This window comes from Vulpes vulpes, chromosome 12 (assembly GCF_048418805.1).
Source record: "Vulpes vulpes isolate BD-2025 chromosome 12, VulVul3, whole genome shotgun sequence".
In the NCBI taxonomy this organism is placed as follows: domain Eukaryota; kingdom Metazoa; phylum Chordata; class Mammalia; order Carnivora; family Canidae; genus Vulpes; species Vulpes vulpes.
In genome coordinates this window covers 74,570,610-74,585,605 of record NC_132791.1, presented here as the reverse complement: position 1 = coordinate 74,585,605, position 14,996 = coordinate 74,570,610, and the positions used below count along the sequence as shown (strand labels likewise).

General features: G+C 50.3%; 1 long non-coding RNA gene across 1 annotated transcript; it reads left to right on the top strand.

Moving 5' to 3' along the window:
* Window positions 1-331: 331 nt before the first annotated feature.
* On the top strand, window positions 332-14,669 carry LOC140594604 (uncharacterized). Its single transcript, XR_011995624.1, has 2 exons — window positions 332-6,872; window positions 7,047-14,669. It is a non-coding gene; the product is annotated as an uncharacterized lncRNA (long non-coding RNA).
* The last annotated feature ends 327 nt before the right edge of the window (window positions 14,670-14,996 follow it).

The following is a 14,996-nucleotide window of genomic DNA, read 5'->3' as shown; positions in this document are numbered from 1 at the left end:
GTGAATGGAGAAAGGGAAGGACAGGTAGGAACATGTGATAAGGCAATTATGGTCAAATGGAAGTGGTCAAACCCAGGTGATAGGTTTGTGTGTGGTCACTATAAAATCCTGTCTAGTCTTCTGAGAATTTTCATAAGAAAATGCTGGGGAAAAGTGATTGTGGCTTCAGTCACAGAGGATGGACTGGGCGGGGGGATGTGGAAGGCAGCTGTGATCCTGACACAGGTGAGAGCAGGGGGCCTGCTATGGGCTGTGGCAGGAGGGATGATGGCCCTGGGCCAGATGTCTGGAGGGTGGGGTGGGTGGGGCCTGAGGTAGGGGCCCCCTCCCAGCTTGGGACCCCAAGCTTGTCACAGTGAGGAGGAAGGGGCTGAGGACAGCCCCCACACGTGGGAGTGACCGTGGAGACAGATCTGGGGGCAGTGCAAAAATTATGGTGGCCTGGATACTAGTCCAGTATGACTGGTATCTTTATGAGGAGACCAACCCAGACACATAGATGCAGAGTAGAAGGCTATGTGAAGATGCAGGTGGAGACTGGCCTGATGTACCAACCAGCCTAGGAACACCCAGAATTGCAGTAAGCACCAGGAACCAGAGGAGGCAGGGAAAGGTTCCTGGCCAGACCCTTTGGAGGGAGCTATGCAAATGTCATTGCATCTAGCTTCCTCCCTTGAGGGTGTGAGCTTCTCCTGTCTCCAGCAGCTGGTTTGAAGCAGCCTTGTTGTAGCAGCCCTAGGAAACCAATACAGGTGTCTAGGGGGTCAAAACGGGATGCAGCACCACAGAAAAGTTATTAATTTTTATAACTGTTCTGTTGCACATTTCAGGGGGATCTTCTACCTTCAAGATGGCTTAAGAGATCTGATTTTTTAAAAAATGTTATTCATTTATTCATGAGAGACACACAGAGAGAAAGAAGCAGAGACACAGGCAGAGGGAGAAGCAGGCTCCATGCAGGGAGCCCGATGTGGGACTTGATCCAAGATCTCCAGGATTACACCCTGGGCCAAAGGCGGCGCTAAACTGCTGAGCCACCCAGGCTGCCCTAAGAGATCTGATTTGGAGCATCAGTGTCCTATCTGGAGTTTCGGAATGCAGCCATTCCTAATTCAAGAGGAGGTGGTGAGGTCAGTAGAAGAGTGTCTAGGAAACTATTTGGGGGAGAGCTGGGATCTGCAGACACCACCCTGGACTAGAGAGTGTACATGTAGGCCCTTGTTCTTACCAACCACCTGACCTCCCAGTCAGGATCCTCTCCAGATCTGACAGCTTCAGGAAAGCTAATGAGTGGGCCCCGGCGGGTGCTCTGGGTGGAAGAGAGGGTGCTCAGAGTTGTCAGTAGTGGACCAGGGTGTCCCCAGATTGAAACTTGACCACTGGGCCAGGTGCTCTGGAGGAGGCTGGGGAGGAAACCACAGGAGGAAAGCCCTGCTTCTGCCTGGGCTAGTCTCAGCCTCCTGTGGGCAGTGCTCACAGGAGCTGGAGGGTGTGGGCCCTCCTCACAGGAGTAGCTGGGAAGCCTGCTTGGGGAATCGTCCTGGAGGAGATGTGCTGAAGCCAGCCCACCGAATTTGAGTGAGATCTCTAAGACATCACTGCTTTGTGGGAAAGAGACATGCTGGGATGGCTTCAATGTAGTAAATATTTATAGTTGACCACCCATCCTAGAGTCTGTGCCAGGGGTCAGGGGTCAAGAGAGGGGACACCATCCAGGAACTTCTCCGTCTGCACTGAGGAAGCTAAAATCTGGTTGGTTCAAGGAACCAGCAGGATCCTGTGCGCTGTCTGACTCCCAGCGTCCAGACTAGGTCCAGCAATCCCCACCTGGGACGGGGGTGGGGGGGAGCACGTTCTGCTAAACCTGAGCTCTGGGGGTGGGCTCTCCATAAGGGACCCTCACCCCTGCGGGACCCCCACCAGCCGCAGGCCCCTCCATTTCCCGGGTTTCCCACCCTCACAGGAACCCCCACCTCCACGGGGTCCCTCTGCCTGGCATTCCCCCCACCTCCCACCAGGATCCTGCTGTCCAGCTGCCCAGGGCACACCTCTGCCCCAGCAGGTGGGAACCTCCCAGGGGCCCTACCCTCCACAGCGCCACAGTGAATGATGAAGATTTTTGCTGTGGGTGGTGGTGAGGGTTACGACCTGAGATTACTTTTGGCTTCTGAGTATGAGGAAGTAGAAAAGGTAGATGATTTGTTTGGAAAGGGGAAGGGCGTGCATTTTCACCCAAGCTGGACCAGTCTTTGAGGAGGCACGGTGTTTCCAGCACCTGGGTGAGAATGAGTCAGGTCATTCCCCATACCAACCAGCTTGGAAGGGCACACTCCGAGGGTGTTTTAATTTCTTTAAAGTGTCAACTATTTTGTTATGGAAAATGACAAACACAAAGTAGAGAGGATAATATGGTGACCTCCTGTACACTTGCTACACCCTCCAGCAATGGTCATCGACTCAAGACCAGTTTTGTCTTTAATAATCTCCTACTCATCCCCCTGGGTTACTTTTAAGCAAATCCCAGAGATAATTTTTCATTAATAAAAACTTCAGTGTGCACACAGAAACCTCCTTAGTGCAAAGTACAGGGATCACATCTTAAAAATGCACAGTTCTTTAATACAAATGTACAGTCAATGTTCACATTTCTTTTTTTTTTTTAAGATTTATTTATTCATAGAGACACAGAGAGAGAGAGAGAGAGGCAGAGACACAGGCAGAGGGAGAAGCAGGCTCCATGCAGATAGCCCAACGTGGGACTCCATCCAGGGTCTCCAGGATGAGAGCCCTGGGGCAGGTGGCACTAAACCGCTGTGCCACTGGGGCTGCCCAATGTTCACATTTCTGATTCATACTTTTAGAAATGAGATTATGATGAATTTGTTCAAACCAGGTTGAGAACCAGTCACCAGCCTCTATGTTTGGCTAATACGTCCTTTAGGTCTCTTTTAATCTATCAGGCTCCCTTACTCCCTTTTTCCCCAGTGGTTTATTTGATGCACAAAACTGGTCCTTCGTCCCATGAATTTTTCCCAGCTGGGATTTGCTGTGTGTCTCTGGCTGTGTTAAAATCATTCTGGTAGACCCAGGACCCTGTTGCATTTCAAGTTCATTATTCTGGGCAAGGACACATGTTGTTACCTACTGTTGTATGAAACTGGAAGGCATGTCATGCTGGATTGTTTCTCTGTGACATTATGACTGATGTTGAGTTCTGGTGTCCCCAGCCTGACCTACCCAAAGACTCCCCATTGGCTTTCCACTGTTTCCAGCAGCCATTGACAATTATTGCCTCAGTTCAATATTTCATTCTCTGATACAGAAGAACACATTGTTTCGTCCTTTCTGCATGTGTCAGCAGCATGTGTAATTTGGTCATCCTACAAAGACTTGCACCAGAATGGTAGCAGAAAAACTGAGTCTTTCTCTTCATTTACCAATTTTCTGACAATTGACTGGGTTCCTTGACTCCTCCCAAAATGACCAGTGGGTTCATTTTTTAGTGATTATAAAGAATTGACAGAACTTTTTTTTTTTTTTTTTTTTTTACATATTTGATGTGTCTCCATTACTTAGAGTCATTACCCATGTTGATTCTACGGTATCCCATCTTTGACCTCCACATTGTCTCCTGAGTGGTTTTGACCTGACCGCAGTGGCCTTCTCATAACCTGTGGTGAAAGATGTTTTCGAGCCATCTTCTGTATTTCTTCTCCTGGACCTAGAATTATCTAACTCTCCAAGGCCCTGTTCTCCTTATAGTGGGAAATAATATTTAGAAGCCCCCACCTGAGTGTAAGCATGCTTGTTCAGCATATACAGTTAGGCCAGTATGATCAGGCCTTCTTATAAACAGAGCTAAGAAACACATTTATTATTATTATTTTTAAAAGATTTTATTTATTTATTCATGAGAGACACACACACAGAGATGCAGAGACACAGGCAGAGAGAGAAGCAGGCTCCATGCAAGGAGCCTGATGTGGGATTCGATCCTCTGTCTCCAGGATCACATCTTGGGCTGCAGGCGGAGCTAAACTGCTGCACCACTGGAGCTGCCCTATTTTTTATTATTTTTTAAGAGAAAATACATTATGAGTTTATATTGATTTTTTCATTCAAATTTTGGGTTACTATGTTTGATTTCTTTCTTTTTTGTCATAATCATAATAGAAAACCTAATCTTTTTAGGTTGAAAATCCTGGTTCCTAGTAACATCAGCATAATTACTTATTTTCTTTATCCTACTATATTTGTGTATATATGTATTTGCACGTACATAAGTAATAGTTTCAGAATAACAATACTACTCTTACCAAGATGATAAATGAAAAATAATAAGTTTTATTTGTAATTCCTTTTGTTGTTAGAATATATCCCGCTAAGAATATACAGTTAAATGACTGCAGTTTATTTATTTATTTTTAAAGATTTTATTTATTTGAGAGAGAGTGAGAGCATGAGCAGGGGTGGGATGGTGAAGGACAAAGGAAGAGGGACAAGCAGGGTGCCCGTGAGCAGGGCTGACTCAGGACCCTGACGTCCTGACCTGAGTAGAAGTCAAACACTTAACTGACCCAGGCACCGGGCACCCCTACTGCATTTAAAAGTCACCTAAGGGGCAGCCCTGGTGGCACAGCAGTTTAGTGCCGCCTGGAGACCCAGGATCGAGTCCCACTTTGGGCTCCCTGCATGGAGCCTGCTTTTGTCTCTGCCTCAATCTCTCTCTCTCTCTCTCTCTCTCTCTCTGTGTCTCTCATGAATAAATAAATAAAATATTTAAAATTTTTAAAAAGTCACTTAAACTTGTCTCTGGGTTTTTTTTTTTAATTTTTAAAGATTTTATTTATTTATTCATGAGAGACACACACACAGAGAGGCAGAGACATAGGCAGAGAGAGAAGCAGGCTCCATGCAGGGAGCCTGATGTGGCACTCGATCCCAGGTCTCCAGGATCATGCCCTGGGCCAAAGGCAGGCACTCAACCGCTGAGCCACCCAGGCATCCCATCTCTGGGTGTTTAAACTACTAATTACATACACAGGTCCAATTTGTCTTGTTTTAATTTAATTTAATTTTGTAATGAGGTAAAACATTTACATATTTCCAAACTCAAATGTATAAGACAGGGTATTTACAGAAAAGACCAATTTCCATCTTGTTTGACCTCCAGGATATATTAAGTGAAAAACAAAAAGGAAAACAAGGTGGGAACAGACCTAAAGGAGATGTAAACATACATACTTGTGTGCTTACACTGAGATTTATAAGTGGCAGCGTAAACGAAAGGCTAACAAAAAGTTACTCGTGGGGAGGAAAAGCAGGTGGAAGAGATGGAGGCCATCCTATAATGATACATAGATCATCTTCACTTGCAAACTGGATAGAAGATGAGGGGTGGGCCCAGCTGAGTCGCCTGGAGAGCCGGTGTCCAGGGTCGTGTGTGTCTGATAGGAAGGATGAGATCCGGATGGACCCTGGCTGCATTCTGAGTCCCACGGGGGAGGAGACAGGGCAGGCTGGGCTCCAGTCCATCTGATCCATCCATCAAGCAGGATGCAGCCGGATGCTTTGCCAGGGCAGTGTCTTCAACCATAACCAGTCTGGTCAGTCCTGCTACAAGCTGTGTTGCCATCAACAGCCTCCTGCAGAGTCTTTTCATATATTTCAGGTTTGCTTGCTTGCTTGCTTTATGTACGCATGTATGTATGTATGTGATACCGAGAGAGTGCGCTCAAGTAAAGCACCAGGTAGGAGAAGGAGACACTCCACTGAGCAGGGAGCCCTAAGGAGGGCTCATCCCCAGGACCGCGGGATCATGACCTGAGCTCCCCAGGCACCACTATTTCAGGCTTTCGTGTGGATACAGGCACACTGGGGAAAAGGACATTGAAAGAAGGAACATTTAGGGCAGGGTCAGAGATGTCAGGCCTGCCCTGGGCAGCACCAGGAGTGTGATCTTTCTGGAAGCCTAGCTCCAACCCAGCAAGCTGCAGCACACCCCAAAGTGGGGGCGGCACCGGGGAGGAAGCGGATAGGAAGGTAAAGAAACAGCCCTGGGGTCAGGACCCTCTGGGGGCTCCAGAAAAAGAGCCCCCAAAAGGGATGGAGGCCCTGACCTGTGCATGGGGTCGCTCGGGGCGGCGTCGTGGAAGGCCGCCTCCCGCGCTCGCAGTCCCGCGGACGCCCCGGGAAACCCCCGACCCCGCAACCTCAGCCAGGCCCACTTCTGGCTGCCCGGGGAGGCCTCGCCCGGAACCACCCGAGGCCCCACTCGCCAGCAGCTCCCGCGCCTGCCCTCGGAGCCCCGCCTCCCGGGCTGGAGGCCCCGCGCACCTTACCGCCCCCGCCCCGCGCGCAGCGTCTGCAGGTGCCTGTGAGCCGGTCTTGAAGGGGGTCCGGAGCTGTGTCTTGAGACTGGAGGATGAGGAGGTCCGGGTGAGCCGAGGGCACCTCCAGTGTCCTGGGGGCTGCGGGAGGTTGAGGAGGAGGGAGGGCGACCCCCTGCCTCCCCGCTCCCGCTGGAAGCACCCGCACCGTGTCTTTGTCTTTGTGGTCATGCCCTCCTTGTCCCCAGAGAGGTCAGACCCCCTAAAGCTGACCGCGCACGTGCTGTCCTGCGGGTGCAGAGGGGCAGCTCCTCAAGGCTGAGGGGAGGTCCTGGGGAGGTTCATTCTAACACCGCAGCGGAGCTGTCTCTCTTTCTTCCCCTTCTCCTGGAGGCCCTGATCTAAAGCGGGATTTGGGACGAATGCGAGAGATGTCGAGGCTCAGACTTTCCTTTGATGGGCACTGAAGAACTCAGGCGAGGACAGCAGTTTGGGTGGCGATAACCAGAAGTGGCCCCTTACACAGGCAGCATGCCGTCATCAGTAAGGATACCTGCTGTGCTCGGCTCTTCTTTGCCCTTGGCGCTTTCCTGGGGCTAGGGTGTGAGTCAGTCCAGGGGGTACAAGGCAGGGAGCATGGTTAACACCTGTCCCCTGCAGACGCCAACAGCTCCTCTCTGGAGCAGAATCACTAAATTCTCACCTCGACTTTGGCAGGCACTCTGCAGTTTCCAGCTTTGATGGAAGAAGTCCTACGTCTGTCCCTTCCATGAAGTTCATCACATGCCCGAAGTCCCTCACCTCAGCTCCCCAGAGTTGCAGGGAGCTTACTTGTCAGTAAACTGCACAGAATAACACCTACTTTGGAGGGTAGTTGTTGCGTTTTGGAATATCAGGTAGCAGGTGAGGGCCCTCAATGGAGGGCCTCCTCTGGGCCCCTGCACTCTTCTAGCACCCTGCTGCTCCAGGAGAGCCCAGGACAGTCCTGGGGAGATGTGGACGGAGAAGCGCAGGCAGGTCCCCTGCAGCCACCAGCCCTGCCTTGGCAGCACTCAGCAACCCTCCTCTGAGGGGTTCATACACCTGGTGCCTGAATGCAGGAATCATGGCTGGGGAGTACTTTTCCTATGGGGTTCAGTTACCTCCCCACCAGCTACCCTCCACTTTTACCCCCCCACCCCTGCAACCCTCCACCAGGCAGCAGCAACCCTCAGACTTGGGAACCGGGGAGATTGGACCAGTGGCATCGATAGACCATTTGGGACCCTATGCAACACCAGGTGGGAGGAAGGGGTCATGTTCAAGTGTGGAAGGGGAGACAGAACAGCTGAGCCCATCGGCATCACAGGCTACACCACGGTAGTCCCTCTTCCACTCCCAAATCCACCCCATGCTAAAGGCTAGGGACCCCGTTGTTCAAATTCTGAACTGGAACCAGACTATTTTACAGCTGAAGTGACTGTACAGTTGCTGGATCAGATGAGATGACACGGAGTGGGATGGTAGAGCCAGACCAGGCACAGCATTGGTGCAAACAACAAAATTGAGAACAGAAGAAAACCTCCTTCCCTGGAGACTCCTGGCTGGATCGGGGTCTTCCTCCATAGGCTCGCAGGAGGGGTGCAGGGAAGGGTACATGGGGGGGCATCCTCTGATATTCCCAGGGAGAAAACCATCCAGCTGACTTGGCTCCGCTTAGACAAACAGCTTCTGCAGTGAAGGGAGTCCTCACAAATATGAAACCATCTTCCTGGTTGCAAACCCAGACCCATTTTTTAAAAACAATATTGGACCAAATATTAGATACACAGAAAAGACACTTTAGACACTTTAGAAGCCCAAGATGTCCCGTTCTGTTCTCCTTGATTTCTGCTTTCCTGTGAGGCTAGAAGATGGATTTCCCCGGAATGTCATTGATTTTTTATCTATTTTCCCTTTTTCTGAAGTTAGGAATGGACGGAGCTCCAGTGTGAACCAGGGAAGGAGAAGCCACTTGCTGGAGATGACATGGTCCTTGCCTGAGGGCCCCACAGGCATCTGAGCGTCCATCCCGCTGAGCCACTTGGTCCATTCAGGGGCGCCTCTGTGGCTCTTGCAGGGGTCATGGAGGCAGAGAACGTGATGGAGAAGGAACGTAGGCAAGTCCTCGGCAGAGAACCTGACCTCCACAGGGCCCTGGGGTTGTTACTGGCATGCAGGAATCAGTCTAGTGCTGTGGGGTTCCAGAAGAGTCCCCTGGCGGTAGGTGGTGACCTGGAGACAGTATTTGCCTGACCTTTGGTCCGGGTTCTCTGTAATGATGGAGTCAGGTTTTGATTGTTTCACTGAGTTTTTCTCCAGGCTCCAGGGAACAGGGGATGGGCTGTGGAGTGAAAAAACCCTTCGCCTCCAGGAAGGTGGCTGAGCTGGAGGGTGAGATGGGGGAGGAGGCGCTGTGCCAGGGAGATGGGGATGGGTGAGACGGGGGTCGGGGAGATGGGGGTCAGGGAGCTGGGGGTCGGCAGCCAGGGCCCTGGCAGATGTGGACATGGAAATACAAGATGTGACAGAGAGGAGAGGAAAGGGGGCCCTGGTTGGAGTGAGGGACCCTGGAGCTGTGGGACAGGGGTCCTGCAGGAGCTGCAGCACGTGGGAAGCTGGTGCAGAGGAGACAACTCTGCTCTTTAGCAATGAACCCACCTGCTTTCATGCTCCCCTGAGGCCGACCTGGGTATCTGACTGCAGAGTCAGTGTGGGAATTTGTGGGTGAGGGTATGGAGTGTATGCACATATACATTGGGATGAGTGGATCTGGAGGGAAAGGATGCTCATCCTCCTGCCCAACGCTGACTTCCTGGGAGGGAACAGGAGCACCCTCAGAAGATGGGGGGTGGGGGGACCTTCCCGGCTGCTCTGTCCACCTTCCAGCCCCTGTACTGGACTGGGGGAGGACTTCCTCCGTGCTCCACCAGCTTATCGTTCACCTGTTCTCATTTTTGCCTTCAAGGACCTGGGTACTGAACACTTAACATCTACAGATCTAGGGCTCACATTTCCAGAAAGGCTTTTCAGTTTGTAACCTACTTTCACATGCATCTTTCCTTGGACACAGAGAAAACTGCAGGGACTTTGGGTGGGTTTATAGTATCCTCACAGTCCAGCAGGGCCTCTGTCTCTAGGTAGCAGGGCATGTGACAGCAGAGCTGGATTGGGAAGACGGTGTTCCTCATTGTACGACCAGTGCCCGTGTCCCCAGGCTGGGGGTACCGAGGCAGCTGACCCACTCCAGGAGCACAGCTGGATGGGGAAAGTCCCCACATGCCACGCGCACAGTGCAGGGACACAGGAACACAGCTTGAGCCACAAGGCCATCGGCCTCTGTGTCCCTCCCAGGCTGCATCTCCTGTACTCTGTTCGCTCCAGGGCCTTTCCCAGAGTGGTCGGTGCAATGGATTGCACAGAAGGTGTTTTTGTGTTGAGTATGGCACAGGGAGGCTCACAGCTGAGTTTCTTCCACCATGAAGGCCTTGATCCTCTTCACCTTCCCTGTGCTGTTGCTGGAAGACCTCAATTCAAGGAGCTAAGCATCTGACACTTGGTTTCAGCTCAGGTTGTGATTTCAGGGTCCTGGGAACGAAAGGCTAACAAAAAGTTGCACCTAGATTAGCATTGACCAGATACCTGGTACCGAAGCATGGCTAAATTGACACATGGAGATAACCAGGCCCTCACACAGGCCAGTCCAATGAGTTAAACAATCTATTTCTTCCAAGAAAAATCTATTCAAGTCTTCTGGCCATTTTTTTTTCTTCTTCTGGCCATTTTTAATTGGTTTTGGGGTGTTGAGTTGTATAAGTTCTTTATATCTTTTGGATAGTAACCCTTTATGATTTAATTCATATGTGAAATTTCAGAAACAGTACAAAAGAGCAAAGGGAGAAAAAGAGGGGCAAACCCAGAAACAGACTCCTAACTCTAGAGAACACCCTAGGGTTATCAGAGGGGAGGTGGGGGATGAGAGACACAGGTGATGGGGATGAAGGAGGGTACCTGTCCTGATGAGTACCAAGTGCTGGATGGGCGCAATGAATTACCATACTGTACACTTGAAACAAATATAGTTAACTAATGAATTAAAAACTTAGGGCAGCCCGGGGGGCTCAGCGGTTTAGCGCCGCCTTCAGCCCAGGGCCTGGTCCTGGAGAACCGGAATTGAGTCCCACGTCAGGCTCCCTGCACGGAGTCTGCTTCTCCCTCTGCCTATGTATCTGCCCCTCTCTCTCTCTCTGTGTCTCTCATGAATAAATAAATAAAATTTTTAAAAACAAAAACTTAATTTTAAAATAAGTTTAGAGGGATACCTGGGTGGCTCAGCGCCTGCCTTTGGCCCAGGGCTTGATCCTGGGGTCCCGGGATCGAGTCCCGCGTTGGGCTCTTGGCATGGAGCCTGCTTCTCCCTCCTCCTGTGTCTCTGCCTCTCTCTCTCTTTCTCTATGTCTATCATCAATCAATCAATCAATCGATCTTTAAAAAAAAATAAAATAAGTTTAGGGGCACCCGGGTGGATCAGTAGCCAAGCATCTGCTTTCAGCTCAGGTCATGATCCTGGAGTCCTGGGATCAAGTCCCACATCTGGCTCCCTGCAGCTGCAACATCGGCTCGTCCTCGTCCATGGGTCTTGTACCTACTGGCCCCCCAGAATCTGGACTTGCCAGTCTGGATGGTGGCATGAGCCACGTTTCTGAAGTTGTTGGGTGTTTTTCCAGGGAAGTCCAACAGTCTGCCCATCCTCAGTAATGATGCTACTTGTGCAATGGCCACACACAGGCTTGTGCTGAGGATGGACACAGACCTGTCAGAGGACGCCAGACAGTTCGACTTTTCTCAGGCTGGAGCCTAGCACAGAGCCCTTGGTAGAGCCACACCGAGAGCCACAGACTGTAGTGCCTTTGGGAGGCAGGGGATGCGGTGGCCAGAGGGCCAGGGGTGCAGCAGCGCTGGGGAGCTGCCTTCTGAACAGAGGCTGGGGGACGTGTCTGCCCCTCCTGTGGTCTGCAGGCTTCTCTTCAGCCTGTCAGGGGCTAGAGTTCACGCAGTGAAGCCCTAACCCCATTACTTGGCATTTGGAGATTTGGTAGCAGAGTGAGGGTGGCACCAATCTGACTGGTGTCTCCAAGAGTGAAGATCAAGACACAGGTATCAGAAGTATTCCTGCAGCAAAGGCTGTGTGTGGACGGTGGCCAGCCAAGGGGAGAGGCCCCAGAGCACACTGACCTGGGACTTCTAAGCTCCAGAATCGTGAGCAGTAAGCATGTTAAAGCATGCAATCTGGGGCATGTGGTCACGGCAGCTCCAACAAAGTGACCTGTGGACCGAGTCTCCTGTGGCTCCAGAGGTTCTGAGTTCCTAGCTCCTCACAGGGGTGGGGGTCCCTTTTCCCTTGCGCCCTGTTCCCTTCCCTCCTGACACAGTCATGACACAGTCACACTCGTGACTGTGGCCAAGTGTCCGCTTCAGGCCCTTCTGGCGCTCTGGGTGCAGGGAGCAGGTGGGCAGAGTGCGCCAACCATCTGCACCAACACTCTCAGGACCTGTGACCCAGGGATTCCATGTCTGACTGTTTGCCAGAGGGAAATGAAAGCACATATGGTTCAGGGAGAAGGAAGGAGGATCGCGCTCCTGAGAATGGCTCTTCAGCACCTCTGGGTGCCAGACCCAGGTCTGGGCACTGCTGATTGCTCCTGAGGACAGCTGGACAGGCAGCCGTCAGAGTGCCCGTTACAGGGTCCTGTGATGAAGCACAAGTAAGGCAGGAAGTGGGGGATAGGAGGAGATAGGGTCCAGCTTTTGGGAGGGCTCCACACCACCCGCTCAGGCCCTGAAGGCAGATCACCACTCAACGTCAACGCAATTCTTGCTGCTCGGATGGGATTCTGGCTAATTCTTCTCTTCTGTGCTTTCTGGATATATTGCAGTTAACACACTCATTTTTACAATTAGAAAAAACCCACAATAAATGCTACATAGAAACCACATCTTCAGTCGACTCCCGATTTCTGTGGGAGAGTGTCTGAACTGCTGCTGGTGTTTACGGGCCTCCAGGGGCCTCCGGCCTCCACCCAACCTCATTGTTAGTTCCTCTCTGCACACACTGTCTTTCCCAGTCACACAGTTCCTTTGTGACCCACACTGGCCAAGGAGGGTTGCCAGATTTGGCAAATAGAAAGTGTGAGACACCAGTTAAACCTGAACTTCAGATGATAAATGATACAATAAGTTAAGACATACTTATTTTTTAAAAAGATTTTTAAAAATCTATTTATACATGATAGACACAGAGAGACAGAGACACAAGCAGAGAGAGAAGCAGGCTCCACGGAGCCCGATGTGGGACTTGATCCCGGGCCACAGGATCACTCCTTGGGCCAAAGGCAGGCGCTCCACCGCTGAGCCACCCGGGCATCCCAAGACACACATACTAAGAAAGTATCTGTCATTCAAGTTGAACTGAGCATCCTCTCTCTATTTTATCTGGTGACACTGTAATGATTCTTCTTCACCATCTGCTGGAATAATCGCTTCCATCTTCCCTGAATCTTTCCACTTATTTGGGGAAGCGGGTGACGTGAGGGGCCTCAGGAAGACAAGCCTGCTGGCCAATCCTGTGTTGGCTATGCCCGGGAGCTTGAGATATAATGAATGCACCTTTGGACCTTTGGGGGCACCTAGTGGGCTCAGCCGGGGAAATGTGCACCTCTTGACCTCGGGGTTGTGAGTTTGAGCCCCATGTTGGGTTTAGAGATTCTGAAAAAAAACTTTGGCTTTGATCAGGGGCCCTGGTCCTGGACTCAAATGAAAAGGTGAATGTCCAAAGGCTTGGAGGTTCTCCCCAGGAAAGAAACTCTGTTCTAGTTTATAGAACTTTTTCTTTTTTTAAGATTTTTATTCATGAGAGATACAGAGAGAGGCAGAGACACAGGCAGAGGAAAAAGCAGGCTCCTTAAAGGGAGCCCGATGTGGGACTCGATCTCGGAACCCTGGGATCATGCCCTGAGCCAAAGGCAGACACTCAATGCTGAACCACTCAGGCGACCCTATAGGACATTTCAATCTTCTATGTTGAGGTAAAATGTTCTTAGTCATTTTTTATTTTTATTTTTTATTTTCTTAATAATTTTTTATTGGTGTTCAATTTGCCAATATACAGAATAACACCCAGTGCTCATCCCGTCAAGTGCCCCCCTCAGTGCCTGTCACCCATTCACCCCCCACTCCCGCCCTCCTCCCCTTCCACCACCCCTAGTTCGTTTCCCAGAGTTAGGAGTCTTTATGATCTGTCTCCCTTTCTGATATTTCCTATCCATTTCTTCTCCCTTCCCTTCTATTCCCTTTCACTATTATTTATATTCCCCAAATGAATGAGAACATACAATGTTTGTCCTCTGATTGTCCTTAGTCATTTTTTAAACCTGGTGTCAAATATTACATTTTATTGGTTTCAGGTATTGGATAATTCCAGGAGGAAGCTAGACAGCTTCTGTTCCAGACAAGAATGCATTGCTGTTTGTCTGCCTCCCTCCTTGCCCCCCATGGTCCCTTACCTGTTCTTTAGCTCCACAGGGACCAAAGGGCATCTTCCTGCTGATTCTGACTTATGTTCATGGTCCCTGTCACAGATCTGCAGTGGGCAAGGTGGGCACCCCACCCTGTTTCCCGAGACAGCCCTGAGCTCTGGCTGGGGAGGCACCAGACAGCTGCTGCACCTGCTTCCAGAAACCCAGTTCACATCCAGCATCGTAAAGTGCAAACCATGCCCAAAACCTTCTAAGCCTGGAGGGATGCCACCCCGAGTCCACGGTACAGATGGGGACACAGGAGGATGTCATGTATGCAGTGGCAGTGCAAGCACCACCATTCCCTTTAGGACTGAGAGAGTAAAGGTCCTCACACCATCACCACATTTCTTTGTCTCCTTATCACACCCAGGTCCCTGGAGCAAAACAGTTTGTGTTGCTGTGTTAAATGAAGCCATTTGGTAGAGAGGATGGAAATCTTCAGGCTGCAGTGTTAGTGTCTATGGAGCAAAATCTACTTAAGAGGGAGAAACACAAATCTTTTTTTTTTTTTTTTTTTTTTTTTTTTTTTGAGAAACACAAATCTATACTTGATTTACTTTTGCTTCTAAAAGGGATGCTGAAAGGACACACAGGAAATAAAACTGCTTCCTGTGGGGCAGGGGTGGGGCCGTGGCAGAGGGGTGAATGGATTGGTTGCAAATTTTCTTGATGGACATCTTTATGTATTATTGAACCAAGTGAATAAGTGTATTACCCTTTAAAAATAAATTACATCATAAAATTACAGGATATATTTTATTTTATTTTATTTTTTTGGTTATATCATTTTGTTGGGAAAGAAGCTGACCTGGAAAATAGAGAGCTACTCGCTCCAAATGGCTATAACATTTCCACTTCCAGGGCCAATGGACTTGGTGCCTGACACCATCTCAGCCTCCTCACCTCCCACCCCGAGATCTGTGGAGCCACTTGTTATAATTCCTACTTTTCTGCCAGGTCTTCCCAGCTCAGCTTTTCTTCCTTCAATGTGGCATCTATGTTGCTGCCCCACACCCTCTCCTGTCTGTGACCAGAAACTCCAGTGTCTGAAGCATCTGCTTCTCTTATTGCT